Here is a 15,967-nt window from a genome sequence, read left to right on the forward strand (position 1 = left end):
TGTCTTCTTCATCCTTCCGAGACATGTGCTTACAGCAGGACCTGCCTGTTCAGCCAATCAATGCACAAGACCTGCACTGGACCTCGCTGTTGCCATTGATTTACTGAGATGGCAGGTCCTGCCAGAAGCAGCAAGAAGACAGAAGATTAGGGGACCAGATATAACCAACCTGGAGCTGTGAAGGACTGGGGCTATGTAAGTTTGGCATTATTTTCAATCCCCCCTCCCCAGCCGCATATTAAAGGGGTACTCCACCCCTAGACATCTTATCCCCTGCCCAAAGGATAGGGGATAAGATGTCTGATTGGGGGGGTCCCGCAGGTGGGACCGCTGTGATCTTTGTGCTGCACCCGGTGTTAGTTTTATTTAGAGGGGTTTAGCAGAGAAAACATATCGGACATGTAGTATTTATTCTTGGCTCAACTCCCATCCTTTCCGTGGGTTTAGAGGACAGAGCTGCCGTTTGCATTGTGAATACAGCCTAACCTGTCTGTAGCACAAAATGCTGAAATAAAGTTAAAGGGGTATTCCAACTTTAAGGGGGTACCCCGCTGCTCCATTGTTCAGAACATTTTGTTGAACATTTTGTTCCGAACACTTGGAGCGGGCAGTGGCGGTAGTTATATAATGGCCATGCCCCTCGGAACATCAAGCCACACCCCTCAATGCAAGTCTATGGGAGGGGGTGTGACGCCCCCAGTTAAAGGGGTACTTCGGTGAAAAACTTTTTTTTTTATTTTTTTTAAATCAACTGGTGCCAGAAAGTTAAACAGATTTGTATATTACTTCTATTAAAAAATATTAATCCTTCCTGTACTTATTAGCTGTATTTTCCGTTTGAAACACAGAGCTGTCTGCTGACATCATGACCACAGTGCTCTCTGCTGACATCTCTGTCCATTTTAGGAACTGCCAGAGTAAAAGGAAATCCCCATAGCAATCATATGCTGTTCTGGGCAGTTCCTAAAATGGACAGAGATGTCAGCAGAGAGCACTGTGCTCATGATGTCAGCAGACAGCTCTGTTTTTCAAAAAGAAAAGAATTTCCGCTGTAGTATTCAGCAGCTAATAAGTACAGGAAGGATTAAGATTTTTTAATAGAAGTAATTTACAAATCTGTATATAAAGAAAAGATGGGTGGGCACTGCAGAGAACCACTAGACAAATATCACAATCTGTGTGCTCGGGTGTGCGGCTGAGTCAGCGGTGCTGGACATTCACAAAAGCAGTCCTTAATATGTAGTCACATGAAGAAGGAAAATATGTCCGGAAGATGCGTGAATAACGTGAAACGGTGCTGTTGTTCCTGACAGCCGCTCCCAGTCTCCTTGCCTGGACCCCACACTCGGGTGTTTTTGATATCTGCTTTTTTATATGGAATTCTGAAGATTTCAATAAAGCAAACACGTTGGAACGGCATGGTGAGTGCGGACATATTTTCCTTCTTCATGTGACTACATAATTTACAAATCTGTTTAACTTTCTGGCACCAGTTGATTTAAAAAAAAAAAGTTTTTTCCCGGAGTACCCCTTTAAGTTAATAGGATCCTGGTGCTGAACGGGACATCACTATTTGGCCCATGTCAAAGTCACTCAGACTCTTATATTGGACCATTTTTTATCTACTTCTAACAAATCAGACTTGACAGGGGCTATTGTCACAAAATAGTGTAATTCACCTTACGTGTCAGTGGTTTGCTGTTATGGCTGATCAGTGTGTGTAATACGTATATGTTTTATATCTCGTTTTTTTTTTTTTTTTCAAATATTCCATTCTAATATCAAAATTTTTCTATTTAAACTACTTAATTAAACATTTATCAGCTAGGATTTTCAGGTAAGAGAGGCCCAAAGTGGCGATTGTACATGAACGATATATCTTACTCATCCTGCCAGATTGCTTTGATGCTTAGATCCAGGTGATGCTTCACAAGCTGTATTATGTGTCAGGAAAAGGAAAATGAAGCCTATAAATGGGAATGTTTGCATGCCATTAACCACGATCCTTAGAAGCAGTCTGTAAATCATACTTTTCAGACTCTACAGCTTAGTATCGTGTAGGAGTGTATAAATGAGCGATTTACAAATTTTCATTCTTTTTAAATGACTTATAAAAGGTGTTATGTCTTGTATTGCAACATGACAGACTGCTACATTCTATATCACACTATCCCCTCGAAGGATGACTGAAGCATCTGGCTTAAGACCAATTCCTTCCCAGGTGTTTCTTGTAAAGTGTAGTCTTAATAAACTGAAAATAGACAAATATCTTTGATATACTGGGACTGTCTTTTAGGCTTGTCTTGTCTCTTGCAGCTATTGCTCAGAGTTGGTTTCTGCACTGCAGCACAGCACTTTGAGAAAAGTATTTACCTGTGGAGTTACTTACCGTAGGTACAATCTAATTACAGATTAGTAACCTTATATGACTTAGAATTGAATGTTTTACTCTCTTTGAGGCTAAGTTTCGACTTGTTTTTTATTTATTTATTTTTAAACGCCAAGAAAAACGCCAATTCTGCCGCATGGCGTTTTTCGGCCAAAAAACGCTGCGGCCAGATGCTAGCTGTAAATCAATGAGAAATCGCAAAATTCTTTTTCCACTTTGCGTTTTTCAGTTTGGCGTTTCTATAATCCTCTTGGCAGTTTGTCACTCTTTTTTGGTGTTTTTCTGCTCCTTGGCGGTTTTGCTAAATCGCAGCATGTTGAGCCCATGGCATTTTTTTTTTCCCTGAAATCGTGACGTTTTTCTCCCATAGAAGTCTATGGGAGTAAAAAAAACGCCAAGAAAAACGATATGTGGGTTTTAACTTTTTTTCAGACAGTTTTTCTTCTTATGGACTTTAGCAATCCAAAAAAGTGATGGAGATACCTTTTTTTTTTATAAAATTTTGTAGGGTACCATTTAAAAAAATAAAAGATACAGTAGTGATGGAAAAAATTGTATCTAACGAAATGTATTTTTTATTACAACATTTTTATACATTTTTAAACAGGAATCAATTTATGTGTGCGAGCAGGGATCTAAAAATTTAGCCGGCAATAATAAAAATGTAGTGTGTGTTTGTTTTTCACATTTTTTTCTTTATTTTTTTATTTTTTTTAGGTAGTACTACTACTCCCAGCTCGGAACAAACTGTTCCATGATGGGGGTAGTAGTACCTGTACTAATTGACAGATCGCCCGTTGCGATCCTCCTGTATAATGTATAGATGCGGCCGGCCGCTCTTCTATGGTCCCCTGCACTGTCGTATATATACACCTATTCATATTTCCAGCAGAGAGTTGTGATTGGCCAGATAGTTCCATCCAATCACAACTCTGTGGAATATATGAATAGGTGTATATATATGTCAGTGCAGGGGACCATAGAAGAGCGTCCAGCCGCATCTATACATTACACAGGAGGATCACAGCGGGTGTCAGTAGTGATACCTTCTGTGATCTTTCCTAAACTGCAGGTACTACTACTCCCAACATGGCGGGTGTCAGAAGTTACACTCGCTGTGATCTGTCTATTAATGCAGGTACTACAGCTCTACAACTCCCATAATGGAGCAGAGTGTGCTCCATGTTGGGAGTAGTAGTACCTGCAGGTAAGCACAGATCACAGCATGTATCACTACTGACACCCGCTGCGATCGTCCTGTCTATAGCAGAGATGTGGAACGGCTCTATACATCGCTCGCATCTCTGCAGTATACTCTGGCCGGCCACTTACTCATTCATATTTCCCTCTGAGAGCTGTGATTGGCTGCAACCATCCGGCCAATCACCACTCTGGGCAGAAAATATGAATGAGTGATGATCTATTCACATCACTGGCCGAAGTACAGAGCAGAGATGCGAGCGCTGTATAGAGCCGCTCCACATCTCTGCTATATTATGGACGATCGCATGCTGGGAGTAGTAGTACTACCGTATATACTCGAGTATAAGCCGAGTTTTTCAGCACGATTTTTCGTGCTGAAAACACCCCCCTCGGCTTATACTCGAGTGAACTCCCCCACCCGCAGTGGTCTTCAACCTGCGGACCTCCAGAGGTTTCAAAACTACAACTCCCAGCAAGCCCGGGCAGCCATCGGCTGTCCGGGCTTGCTGGGAGTTGTAGTTTTGAAACCTCCGGAGGTCCGCAGGTTGAAGACCACTGCGGCCTTCAACATCATCCAGCCCCCTCTCACCCCCTTTAGTTCTGAGTACTCACCTCCGCTCGGCGCTGGTCCGGTCCTGCAGGGCTGTCCGGTGAGGAGGTGGTCCGGTGGGATAGTGGTTCCGGGCTGCTATCTTCACCGGGGAGGCCTCTTCTAAGCGCCTCGGGCCCGGCCTCAGAATAGTCACGTTGCCGTGACAACGACGCAGAGGTGCGTTCATTGCCAACGTACTTCTGCGTCATTGTCAAGGCAACGCCTCTATTCCGGGCCGGAAGCGCGGAGAAGAGGCGCCCCCGGTGAAGATAGCAGCCCGGACCACCTCCTCACCGGACAGCCCTGCAGGACCGGACCAGCGCCGAGCGGAGGTGAGTACTCAGAACTAAAGGGGGTGAAAGGGGGGCTGGATGATGTTGAAGGCCGCAGTGGTCTTCAACCTGCGGACCTCCGGAGGTTTCAAAACTACAACTCCCAGCAAGCCCGGACAGCCGATGGCTGCCCGGGCTTGCTGGGAGTTGTAGTTTTGAAACCTCTGGAGGTCCGCAGGTTGAAGACCACTGAGGGCGAATGATGAGAAGAGGATGATGAAGGGGGGGTGTGGGGATGATGAAGGGGGGTGGGGATGATGAAGGGGGGGTGTGGGATGATTACAAGGGGATGATGAAGGGGGGATGTGTGGGATGATAAGGGGATGATGAAGGGGGGATGTGTGGGATGATAAGGGGATGATGAAGGGGGGATGTGCGGGATGATAAGGGGATGATGAAGGGGGGATGTGTGGGATGATGACAAGGGGATGATGAAGGGGGGATGTGTGGGATGATGACAAGGGGATGATGAAGGGGGGATGTGTGGGATGATGACAAGGGGATGATGATGAGGATGTTAATGACGGGTCTGGATGATGACAGGGGGGGATGAGGTATTTCCCACCCTAGGCTTATACTCGAGTCAATAACTTTTCCTGGGATTTTGGGTTGAAATTAGGGGTCTCGGCTTATACTCGGGTCGGCTTATACTCGAGTATATACGGTACCTAAAAGTAAAAAATAATTAGAAAAAAAAGTGAAACACACACTTTATTAAAAATTAATTAAAATGTAGTTATAAAAAATGTAAGTTTCATTAAATAAATTTATGTCCATCACTACTGCATCCTTTTTTTTTTTTTTTTTTTTTTGGATAACAAAAAAAACTGCCAAGGTGCCAAAAATGCAATTTCCACACAAATGAAAAAACGCTTAAATAAACGCCAGACGCAGGAAATTGCACTGCCGTTTTTTCAGGCGTTTTTTTTTTTTTTCAAACCAAAATGCAGGACAAAAAAACAAGTAGAAACTTAGCCTGAAGGTAAAACACACCTCAGTAGGTTGAACACCTCACATGATCTGGTGTCTTGTGTGGCTCAAGGTGTCATTTCAATATACCTTGAAAGGGAGACTAACAGCTGGTTCACCTGCATTAAACCCAAAACCCAGTGTTATAGTGAGGTTGAACTAGATTAAAATAAGGTATAACCTATCCAGAGATACAGGGTGTATTATTCTCCATTGCCAATATGTAAATGTTGTCATTTGTACAATGGAGCCGTAATACAGAGCTTCCCTGCCTCTGTCCCCTTTGCTCTGATATGCCTACTTCGTTAATATTCACAGATCCCTTCGCCTGAGTGAGCGCAAGGTGGGTGAGCATCTGGGAGCAGATGAAACATAGACAGGGATGCTGTGTATGCCGGTGAAGTGAAGATAACTGTGCCCCGTAGCCAAATGTGACCTGAGCAGCAGCGCTGATCGCTGTGGCCACTATGTCAGTAGACACATTCCTCTAGGGTTAGGCTGTTAGGGTTTAGGGGTAAGGGTTAGGGGTTTTGGTAAGGATTTAGGGATGTGTGTGGTGCGGGTGGGTGGGAGAAACTTTGTCCTCGTCCATGTGAGAGAGGGTAGCAGGGAGGGAGTCAGATTGAGTGGGTTGTAAAGCAGAAAACGGTGTCCCTGTGCAGAGGGTCACATTCTGCTACAGGGACACAGTTTTCTTCATTACACCGGCTCATGCCTTCATTGCACAAAGGACAACATTTACATATTAGCAATATAGGATAATACACCTGATACATGTGTATTAGGTTCAGTGCAGGTGAACCAGCTGTCGATTTCTTTAATTTAATAAAGTAAAACTGCTACATAAATATTTTGAGTATTTTTTTTCTCTCAAAATATTTATTATACAGAACCATAAGTTGTTTGTGAACAATGGAATTAGGTTTAACCTGAAGTCCAAGCAAGCCGACAGTTAAAATGGGCACTGTCATTAAATTTTTTTTTGCTATTGCACTCTTTATGGTAAATTAAAAATCTTTCTAATGTATTTTGTTTAAAAATAAATAAATTATGTTTTCTATGTTTTATTCTTGTTTAAAAAAAGCTGCCACTAGGTGTCTCCCTACTTGTCCAGAGCAGATTTCCTCACTTCTCTTGCATAAGCTTTGGACTTCTGATGGCCTGGCAGATGTCCAAAATCAGGAAATGCAGTCTGGAGTGCTGAGGGGAGTGTGTGCAGCCTTAGTCAATCATAGCTCTTCTCACACACTGAACTGCTCTAGGCTGTGTGTAGCAGAGTGAGGGAGGAAGCTCTCCCCTTTATGGCTTCAGATGATGTTACAGCTTGCTGGGGAACGCCTTCCCAGTCTTAGAATCTGACAGAGCAAAAATACAGAGCAATATCCAGGTAGAAAGCTAAAAAATAATAACAATTAAAGGCTGGGTGTGGTTTATCATGATGTGGGCAGGGAACTGGGAGGATTATAGAATTTAACAATATCATGACTAGTACTCTTTAAGGCTAGGTTCACAATACCAATATGCTGTGTCCCGTTAAGGGTCAGTTAGGCTTTATATTTTTTTTATTCTCCTTTTTTTTGCTCAGGAACTCGTCCACACGGCCGTCTGCCCCGATAAATTCACACCTGTTCTCAAATCTGTTTGATACTTTAGCAAACGGCTGTAAAAGGATCCCATTGATGTCAATGGGATTATTGTACAGTCCTTTGTCACCCTTTTTCTTCCTATTCCGTTTTTATTGACTGTTGCATGCAGTATTTGTTTTTCCTTAAAAAAAAAACGGTTTAAAAATGTGTCCTTTAAAATTAACATTGAAGTCTATGGCAAATGGATGAGCCTTTAATGTCATCTGTTTACACCCAGTTTTTAAAATCTGTTTTTGAACTGTTAATACTTCTGAGCATGCTCAGGAGAGGTGAAATCAGCAGACTCCTGCAGTGATATGGGACTACTACTACTCCCATCATGGAACAGACTTGTTTTCTGGGCTGTGGGATTCTGTGGGCGGCTGGGAAGGTTACATAAGTGTTTGTACTACTACCCCCATCATGGAACAATGGCTGTTCTATGTTGGGGTTAGTAGATCAGGGGCTGAAGGACATATCGCACATGGTCTCACTTCTGAGACCCCCATGCGATCATAATTTATTAACCAGGGGAGTAGGCTGCATGCTCTGCTCCCCTGTGATGTATCATGTCTTCTACTTTCATTTTCAAGTACCCCGCCGGGAGCCCTGAATGGCCGGAACCGAGGAGCGATTCACAATTCCCTGCAGGGTTTTTATTGTCAGTCAGTGCCATGGTGATTATACTTTCCACATATAGCACAGCAGGGGGAAAGACATATAGCTATGTCTTGCCCCCGCAGCGCTTTTATATGGCTTGTCCCCCACTGTGCAATATGACTTTCCACCGCTGCGCTATATGTGCAAAGAATTGTTTAATGCATCTGGCCGGCTGGGGAACACAGCTCAATGCTGCCCGCTTCCCCGACCCGCCAGCTCAATGTAATCACGATCGCACTGACTGCACAGTCAGTGCGATCGTGATTACATTGAGCTGCTTGCCCGGGGAAGCGGGTGGCATTGAAGCATTAAACAATTCTTTGCACAGCGGGGGACAAGCTATGTAAAATATCGAAGCGGGGGCAAGCCATATATATTGCACAGCGGGGGACAAGCCATATACAGGTGCTGCGTGGGCCCATTCATATAGCTATATGTCTTGCCCCCTGCTGTGCTATATGTTATAAGTATAATCACAATGGCACTGACTGACTTTAAAAAACCCTGCCGGGAGCCCTGAATGGCTCCTCGGTTCCAGGCATGCCACCCCCTCCCATGGTTAATAAATTATGATCGCATGGGGTCTCAGAAGTGAGACCCTGTGTGATCTTTCCCTTAGGCCCTGTACCACTACCCCCAATATGGAACAGACTCTGTTCCATGATGGGGGTAGTTGTACAAGCACTACTGTAGTCTCCCCAGCCACCCACAGGCTTGCTATTCTCCCCTCAAGCTTAATAAATGGACCATAGTACTAACGGATAAAAACTGATGCAAAAGGATGCCACTAAGTAGTATGGTCCGTTTAAGAAGGCTTGATGGGAGACTAGCGGGATGGGAGACAACGGCCGTGTGAACATGGACCCTGAACGGGTTGAAGCACAGTGGGCACCAACAGGTCACAACGGATCCTAATGACTTTGCATGGGGTCCGTCGGGTGTCAGTTACTTTGGAGGAGTTTAACGGAGAAAAATGCCGTACAAGCAGTAATTTTTCTCCCGCTAAACTCCCGTCATTTCACAATGGAACTACCACTGACTATGCTCAGCAATAGTGTGAAAGAAGCCTAAGACTTCATATTAGACATGTGCAATGATACCATATCTGCAATTTTGTTACATGTCTTTCATTGGCTAGTTGGAAAGATTTAGGCAAAGATCATGCAGTGTAAAATAAAAACAAGTGGAGACAAAAAATGGGTAACAGTCCTACTAAGCTAGGGGCGAGAGATAGAAAGAACAGAAGAAAAAATACAAAGAGTAATAAAATAAATAAAAAAGAAAAGAGAATGAGAGAGAGAGTTTCCAAATTAAAATAGCATTTATTTAAATAAACTTAGTGGAGTGAGGTCCTTAGCAGGGCCCTTGCTTCAGACTATTCACGAGATATAAAATATAGATATACTATGAAAACTGTACTGAAGGTATATATAAAAACAACACTGGATAATAATACCCCTATTAAATATAATTAGAACTGGACATGGAAATAGGAAAGTCTTTGTGTCCATCTCCATTTGCGGAGGAAATAGCCATATTTGCAGCACTTGTAGAGCAAGACTTTCCTATTTCCGTGTCCAGTTCTAATTATATTTAATAGGGGTATTATTATCCAGTGTTGTTTTTATATATACCTTCAGTACAGTTTTCATAGTATATCTATATATTATATTTTATATCTCGTGAATAGTCCGAAACAAGGGCCCTGCTAAGGACCTCACTCCATTAAGTTTAACTCTCTCTCTCTCATTCTCTTCTCTTTTCTTTTTTGTTTATTTTATTACTCTTTGCATTTTTTCTTCTGTTCTTTCTCTTTTCTCTCACCCCAAGCCTAGTAGGACTGTTACCCATTTTTTGTCTCCACTTGCATTTTTTGGCACATATCCTCGGCTTGGGCAAACAAGTTTTATGTTGAGCTCCCATTTATTTTTACCTAAAATAAAAACAAAAATGTCTGCAGTAAAATAGGTATAAAATGTTTTTGTTTTTTTTTGTAATCTAATAGTGTTTTCTATTAAAGTCTGTGAAAAAGCAGCTGTCAGTACACACGTGGGGGGGGGGGGGGGGGGGTTACTAAGCTGTGCGAGTGGTGTAATTTCTGAGAAGTTTATTAATAATAATAATAGTGTCAGTCAGGAAAGTGTGATAATCTGGCCATGGAAATTGACCAGAATTAATCAGAACGATTAGGGTTTTTGTGTTCCAGAATTTAGATTGGTTAATTATTAGGTTTCTATGATACGACTTAGAAATGGAAGGGGTAAGACACAATTGCAGACAGTATGATAAGAAGCCTATCATGGTAACAACCGTGTTCCTATTTCCACACAGTGATCAGAAAGATGCCCAGATGTTATAACTATAGTGCAAGCAAAGTTTGTAAAGGGTCTTTTTCGAAATGCAGCGATCTCTTTTCCTTCCCTTTAGGCCTCCATATAAATGTAAGCATTGTTTAAGGCAGCGGCGGACTGTACTGTATTTATTCTTAATGGAAATTAAAAGCTTTCTGAGGTCAGTAAACATGTAATTAGCTGAGACTTTCATCCTGCACTCACACTGTATAGCTCTACTATGGCAACAAGTTGCTTTACATTCTACATGTCAAGTAGTACTGGCAGGATTGCAGAAGGTCATACAGGGGAAAGAGTGATACACTATTCACTAAAATCTGTGCACAGAAACTTCTTGCTGAGATTAACCTTTACATAATTTCTAAATCGCACTTATTATATACATATTAGTTGGTGTTAGGCTGGGTTCATACGGTATTTTTTGTTCAGTTTTAATTTTTTTGCCAAAACCTGTAGTAAAACCTACACAAAAGAATAATATATTATGAAAATATTAAAATTTTTACCTTTTTCTGTGTTTTGAACTCAATCCTTGATTTACTATAGCCAAAAGACAAACAAAATGAGGATCAAAAAAATCACTTGGATACTTTGTGCAAACCCAGCCATGGTAAAATGTATAGGTTATTTTATACTACACACTCACTTTCTTCCATAATCAGCAAAAAATGGCTGCAAATGCCCATGAAAAAGAACATATCGTGGGAAAATATCTGTTGGGGGGAAAAAAGAAACACAAAGAAAACTACACTCAGCTCTTAGTAAATCAGGGCCATTTGGTTTTATTCTGTGCACCACATAAGATCATAGCAGTTCTTTATATTTAGCTGTCGGGACATTCGAGAGGGCCCTTCATCTACCTGTGGTTGGGCTGACTATTGTCACATTCTATTGTAAGGCATGTAAGTGTTTTTCTATGGTCCCTGTTAATGCATCTCTTTGGTTCACATAAAAGTTACTTTCATTTATGAGTGCTGGTGTCAATTGTCTCAATACCTTAACCCCTTAAGGACTCAGCCCATTTTGGCCTTAAGGACTCAGACAATTTAATTTTTACGTTTTCATTTTTTCCTCCTCGCCTTCTAAAAATCATAACTCTTTTATATTTTCATCCACAGACTAGTATGAGGGCTTGTTTTTTGCGCGACCAGTTGTCCTTTGTAATGACATAACTCATTCTATCATAAAATGTATGGCGCAACCAAAAAACACTATTTTTGTGGGGAAATTAAAACGAAAAACGCAATTTTGCTAATTTTGGAAGGTTTTGTTTTCACGCCGTACAATTTATGGTAAAAATGACATGTGTTCTTTATTCTGAGGGTCAATACGATTAAAATGATACCCATGATTATACACTTTTATATTATTGTTGCGCTTAAAAAAAATCACAAACTTTTTAACCAAATTAGTACGTTTATAATCCCTTTATTTTGATGACCTATAACTTTTTTATTTTTCCGTATAAGCGGCGGTATGGGGGCTCATTTTTTGCGCCATGATCTGTACTTTTTTTTGATACCACATATGCATATAAAAAACTTTTAATACATTTTTTATAAAAATTTTTTAATAAAATGTATTAAAAAAGTAGGAATTTTGGACTTTTTTTTTTTTTTTTCGTTCACGCCGTTAACCGTACGGGATCATTAACATTTTATTTTAATAGTTCGGACATTTCTGCACGCGGCCATACCAAATATGTCTATAAAAAAAATTACGCTTTTTTGGGGTAAAATAGGAAAAAACGGACGTTTTACTTTTTTATTGGGGGAGGGGATTTTTCACTTTTTTTTTACTTTTACTTTTACTTTTTTTACATTTTTTTTTACACTTGAATAGTCCCCATAGGGGACTATTAATAGCAATACCATGATTGCTAATACTGATCTGTTCTATGTTTAGGACATAGAACAGATCAGTGTTTTCGGTCATCTTCTGCTTTGGTCTGCTCGATCACAGACCAGAGCAGGAGACGCCGGGAGCCGCACGGAGGAAGGAGAGGGGACCTCCGTGCGGCGTTATGAATGATCGGATCCCCGCAGCAGCGCTGCGGGCGATCCGATCATTCATTCAAATCGCGCACTGCCGCAGATGCCGGGATCTGTATTGATCCCGGCACCTGAGGGGTTAATGGCGGACGCCCGCGAGATCGCGGGCGTCGGCCATTGCCGGCGGGTCTCTGGCTGCGATCAGCAGCCGGGATCAGCTGCGCATGACACGGGCATCGCTCCGATGCCCGCGGTTATGCTTAGGACGTAAATGTACGTCCTGGTGCGTTAAGTACCACCGCACCAGGACGTACATTTACGTCCTGCGTCCTTAAGGGGTTAAAGGGGCACTCCGATGGAAAACTTTTTTTTTTTTTTTTAAATCAACTGGTGCCAGAAAGTTAAACAGATTTGTAAATTACTTCTATTAAAAAATCCTAATCCTTCCAGTACTTATTAGCTGCTGAATACTACAGAGAAAATTATTTTCTTTTTGGAACACAGTGCTCTCTGCTGAATCACGAGCACTGTGCTCTCTGCTGACATCTCTGTCCATTTTAGGAACTGTCCAGAGCAGCATATGTTTTCTATGGGGATTTTCTCCTACTCTTGATAGTTCTTAAAATGGACAGAGATGTCAGCAGAGAGCACTGTGGTCATGATGTCAGCAGAGAGCTCTGTGTTCCAAAAAGAAAATAATTCCCTCTGTAGTATTCAGCAGCTAATAAGTACTGGAAGGATTAAGATAAGATTTTTTTATAGAAGTAATTAACAAATCTGTTCAACTTTCTGGCACCAGTTGATAAAAAAAAAAAAAAAAAAAAAAAAATTCCACCGGAGTACACTTTAAGTACATATATTTTTTAGAAGGTCTAGGTATCTGTGAATATTTTATACCTTCTGTTTTGGTTACTAGTTCTATTGACCTGTACTTTTTTGCATAAGCCTATCCGCACTTTTATCAATTTTGTGTGCCTTTAAGACTCCTATCCCTGATGAACCCACATACATATTCTGCATAGAAAACGTATCGGAAAGGGAGCATTTATCGTTTTTTTCTAACTTTGTCTCATAATTTTTTAATAGGAGCATTAAGCAATTTTTGTTATTATGATTCGTGCATTTTGGTGAATTTAGGTCCTAATTCGAGTAGATTAGTTTTAGGTCACTGTCCCTAGTCCCTTCTTGGCTGATCACACATATATATTGTGCCTGCCCCTGATTTTTATTTTCTCCCTCACATAGTGTCAAGGAGGAAACGTTACCATGGTTTAGATAGGTACCCTCAAAAAGCGGGGTCTAGTAGTTTGGGTGGGCACATTTTCCTTCCCCTCATTATCATTTGTTTGATACTCCATCTCTTAGTAGTCTATCTGTATTGCTTTAATATATTTGTTTGTCTGTGTGTTGGGGAGCTCCGTACATTAATATACATTTTAATTAGTATAATAATGGTTAGTTTTTTTTTTTTTTTTTGCTTTATTGGTAATTTTTCTTTCAGTATACTATGTTCTTGTGACCCACTATCTAGAGTGTTTTTCTTAATTTTGGTAATTCGGGGAGCTTATTGAAACTCACTCAGTGATTTTGTCTTTTTTAAAACAGAATATTGAAAATGGTTATTATATAAGTAGAAACTTTATAAGATAACAAAATGGTATAATAAAGTATTTTTAAGGTTACATTTTAATAGAATGTCTGCGGCCTGCTCAGCTGGGACTGTCATTTTCCTTGTCATTCATAGAAATTCCCCCTCTGATGCATACTATTACATGCTATGAGCAGGGGCGTAGCTAGAAACCATGGGGCCCCGGTGCGAAAAATTGCCATGGGCCCCCCTACCACCTGACGACCCTCTTCCCCAATCCCGGACGACCCCTTACTCGGCTGCACAAAGATACTGCATGGGACACAGTCAGGAGAATACACAACTATAGAAGTGACTAACAAGCAGGGCCAGACAGACAAAACAGGCATTGAAGAAAAAGAAGCCCATTTTTCTGATGGGGGTCCAACTGCTGGGACCCCCACCAATCACCAATCAGCTGTTGTAAAGCTATAACTCCCATCATGTCTGGAAAACCTCAGGCATTATATTAGTTGTAGTTTTTCAACAGCTGGAGAGCCATAGATTAGGGTACCGCATCACCCATCATCATTGCGTAACTGACAAGTGACTCCAGCTCTGATGGGACAGTCAGGATAATACACAATGATATCTGTGACCTGAGTGACGTCTTCTCTGTTGTCTTTTCTTTCCTTCTTCATCTTGTCCAGATGTCAGGACATCTTCCAGCTCCATCTTCACTGCAGAGTCTGACATCCAGACATCATTGGCTCCTCACTTTGTCAGTAGATCCTCATTCTCTGTATGAAGACAATAATCATTATTATGCTGCTAAATACTGTACCCCCTGAATATAATCCTGCCACCCTCTGTATCCCCTGAATATAAAATTACCATCCACTGTACCCCTGAATATAATACTGCCTCCTTCTGTTCCCCCTGAATATAATACTGCCTCCTTCTGTACCCCCTGAATATAATATTGCCACCTACTGTCCCCCCTGAATATAATACTGCGACACACTGTATCCCCTGAATATAAAATTACCATCCACTGTACCCCTTGAATATAATACTGCCAACCACTTTATCCCCTGAATATAAAATTACCATCCACTGTACCCCTTGAAAATAATACTGCCATACATGCATAATATATACACACACATCATACATACACCCGCCGCCTCCAAATCCCTCTGCATTATTCATCTCCACACATCATACATACATCCTTCTAGCTTACACACATCACACATCATACATATACATCTTGCTTACACATATCATACATACAGTACACATACATCATTCATACAAACACCGCATCTGGACCCCCCACACATGCATAATACATACACATAATACATACACATCATACATACACATACATAAACACATATCATACATATCAAAATACATGTCCACACATCATACAGATATCCTTCTAGCTTACACACCTCATACATACATCTTGATTACACAACATTTATCATTCATACATATACATACACACACACATCACTCATACACACGCTGCCTCCAGACCCCAAATCCCCCCACCTCTGGACCCCAAATCTCATATCATTCCTCCCCCCACCCCCTCCTCTGGACCCCAAATCTCATATCATTCCCCCCCTCTTCTGGACCCCAAATCTCATATCATCCCTCCCCCTCCCCTGGACCCCAAATCTCATATCATTTCCTCCCCCCCCTCCTCTGGACCCCAAATCTCATATCATCCCCCCCCCTCCCCTGGACCCCAAATCTCATATCATTCCCCCCCCCCCTCCATTGGACCTCAAATCTCATATCATTCCCCCCCCCCTCCCCTGGACCCCAAATCTCATATCATTCCCCCCCCCCCCTCCTCTGGACCCCAAATCTCATATCATCCCCCCCCCCCTCCCCTGGACCCCAAATCTCATATCATTCCCCCCCCCCCCCTCCTCTGGACCTCAAATCTCATATCATCCCCCCCCTCCCCTGGACCCCAAATCTCATATCATTCCCCCCCCCCTCCTCTGGACCCCAAATTTCGTATAACCCCCCCCCCTCAGATTAGACCCCCCCCCCAGTAGACAGTCCCCCTCACTTACCATGTAGCTGCATCCAGCAGTGCACCACATTTCATCGAGGGCGATGCTGCTGCTGTAGGAGTCGGAGGCAAAAGCTAAAGTTGTACCGCCTCTGGCTTTCATTCAATACTCCGGCTCGGTGTCCCCGGTCCATTCGCATTGGAGTTGAGATACCTTGGAAGCTGGGCAGAGGCTCCTCCCCCAAATGAC

General features: G+C 42.0%; 1 protein-coding gene across 22 annotated transcripts in view; it reads left to right on the top strand.

Moving 5' to 3' along the window:
* The window catches only part of ZNF710 (zinc finger protein 710), a 156,266-nt gene that overhangs the window by 79,679 nt on the left and 60,620 nt on the right, over positions 1 to 15,967 (top strand). For 6 of the 22 annotated variants that reach the window (XM_056571990.1, XM_056571987.1, XM_056571989.1 and 3 more), the window contains 2 exons: positions 2,317 to 2,390; positions 10,198 to 10,281. The exons of 9 other annotated variants lie outside the window; for them this stretch is intronic. The gene's annotated coding sequence lies outside the window, so the exon portion shown is untranslated. Of the gene's footprint in view, positions 1 to 2,316; positions 2,391 to 10,197; positions 10,282 to 15,967 lie in introns of those variants that run through there. 7 more of the 22 variants (XM_056572004.1, XM_056572000.1, XM_056572002.1 and 4 more) reach the window with 3 other exon arrangements.

Source organism: Hyla sarda, chromosome 4 (assembly GCF_029499605.1).
Source record: "Hyla sarda isolate aHylSar1 chromosome 4, aHylSar1.hap1, whole genome shotgun sequence".
Taxonomy (NCBI): Eukaryota; Metazoa; Chordata; class Amphibia; order Anura; family Hylidae; genus Hyla; species Hyla sarda.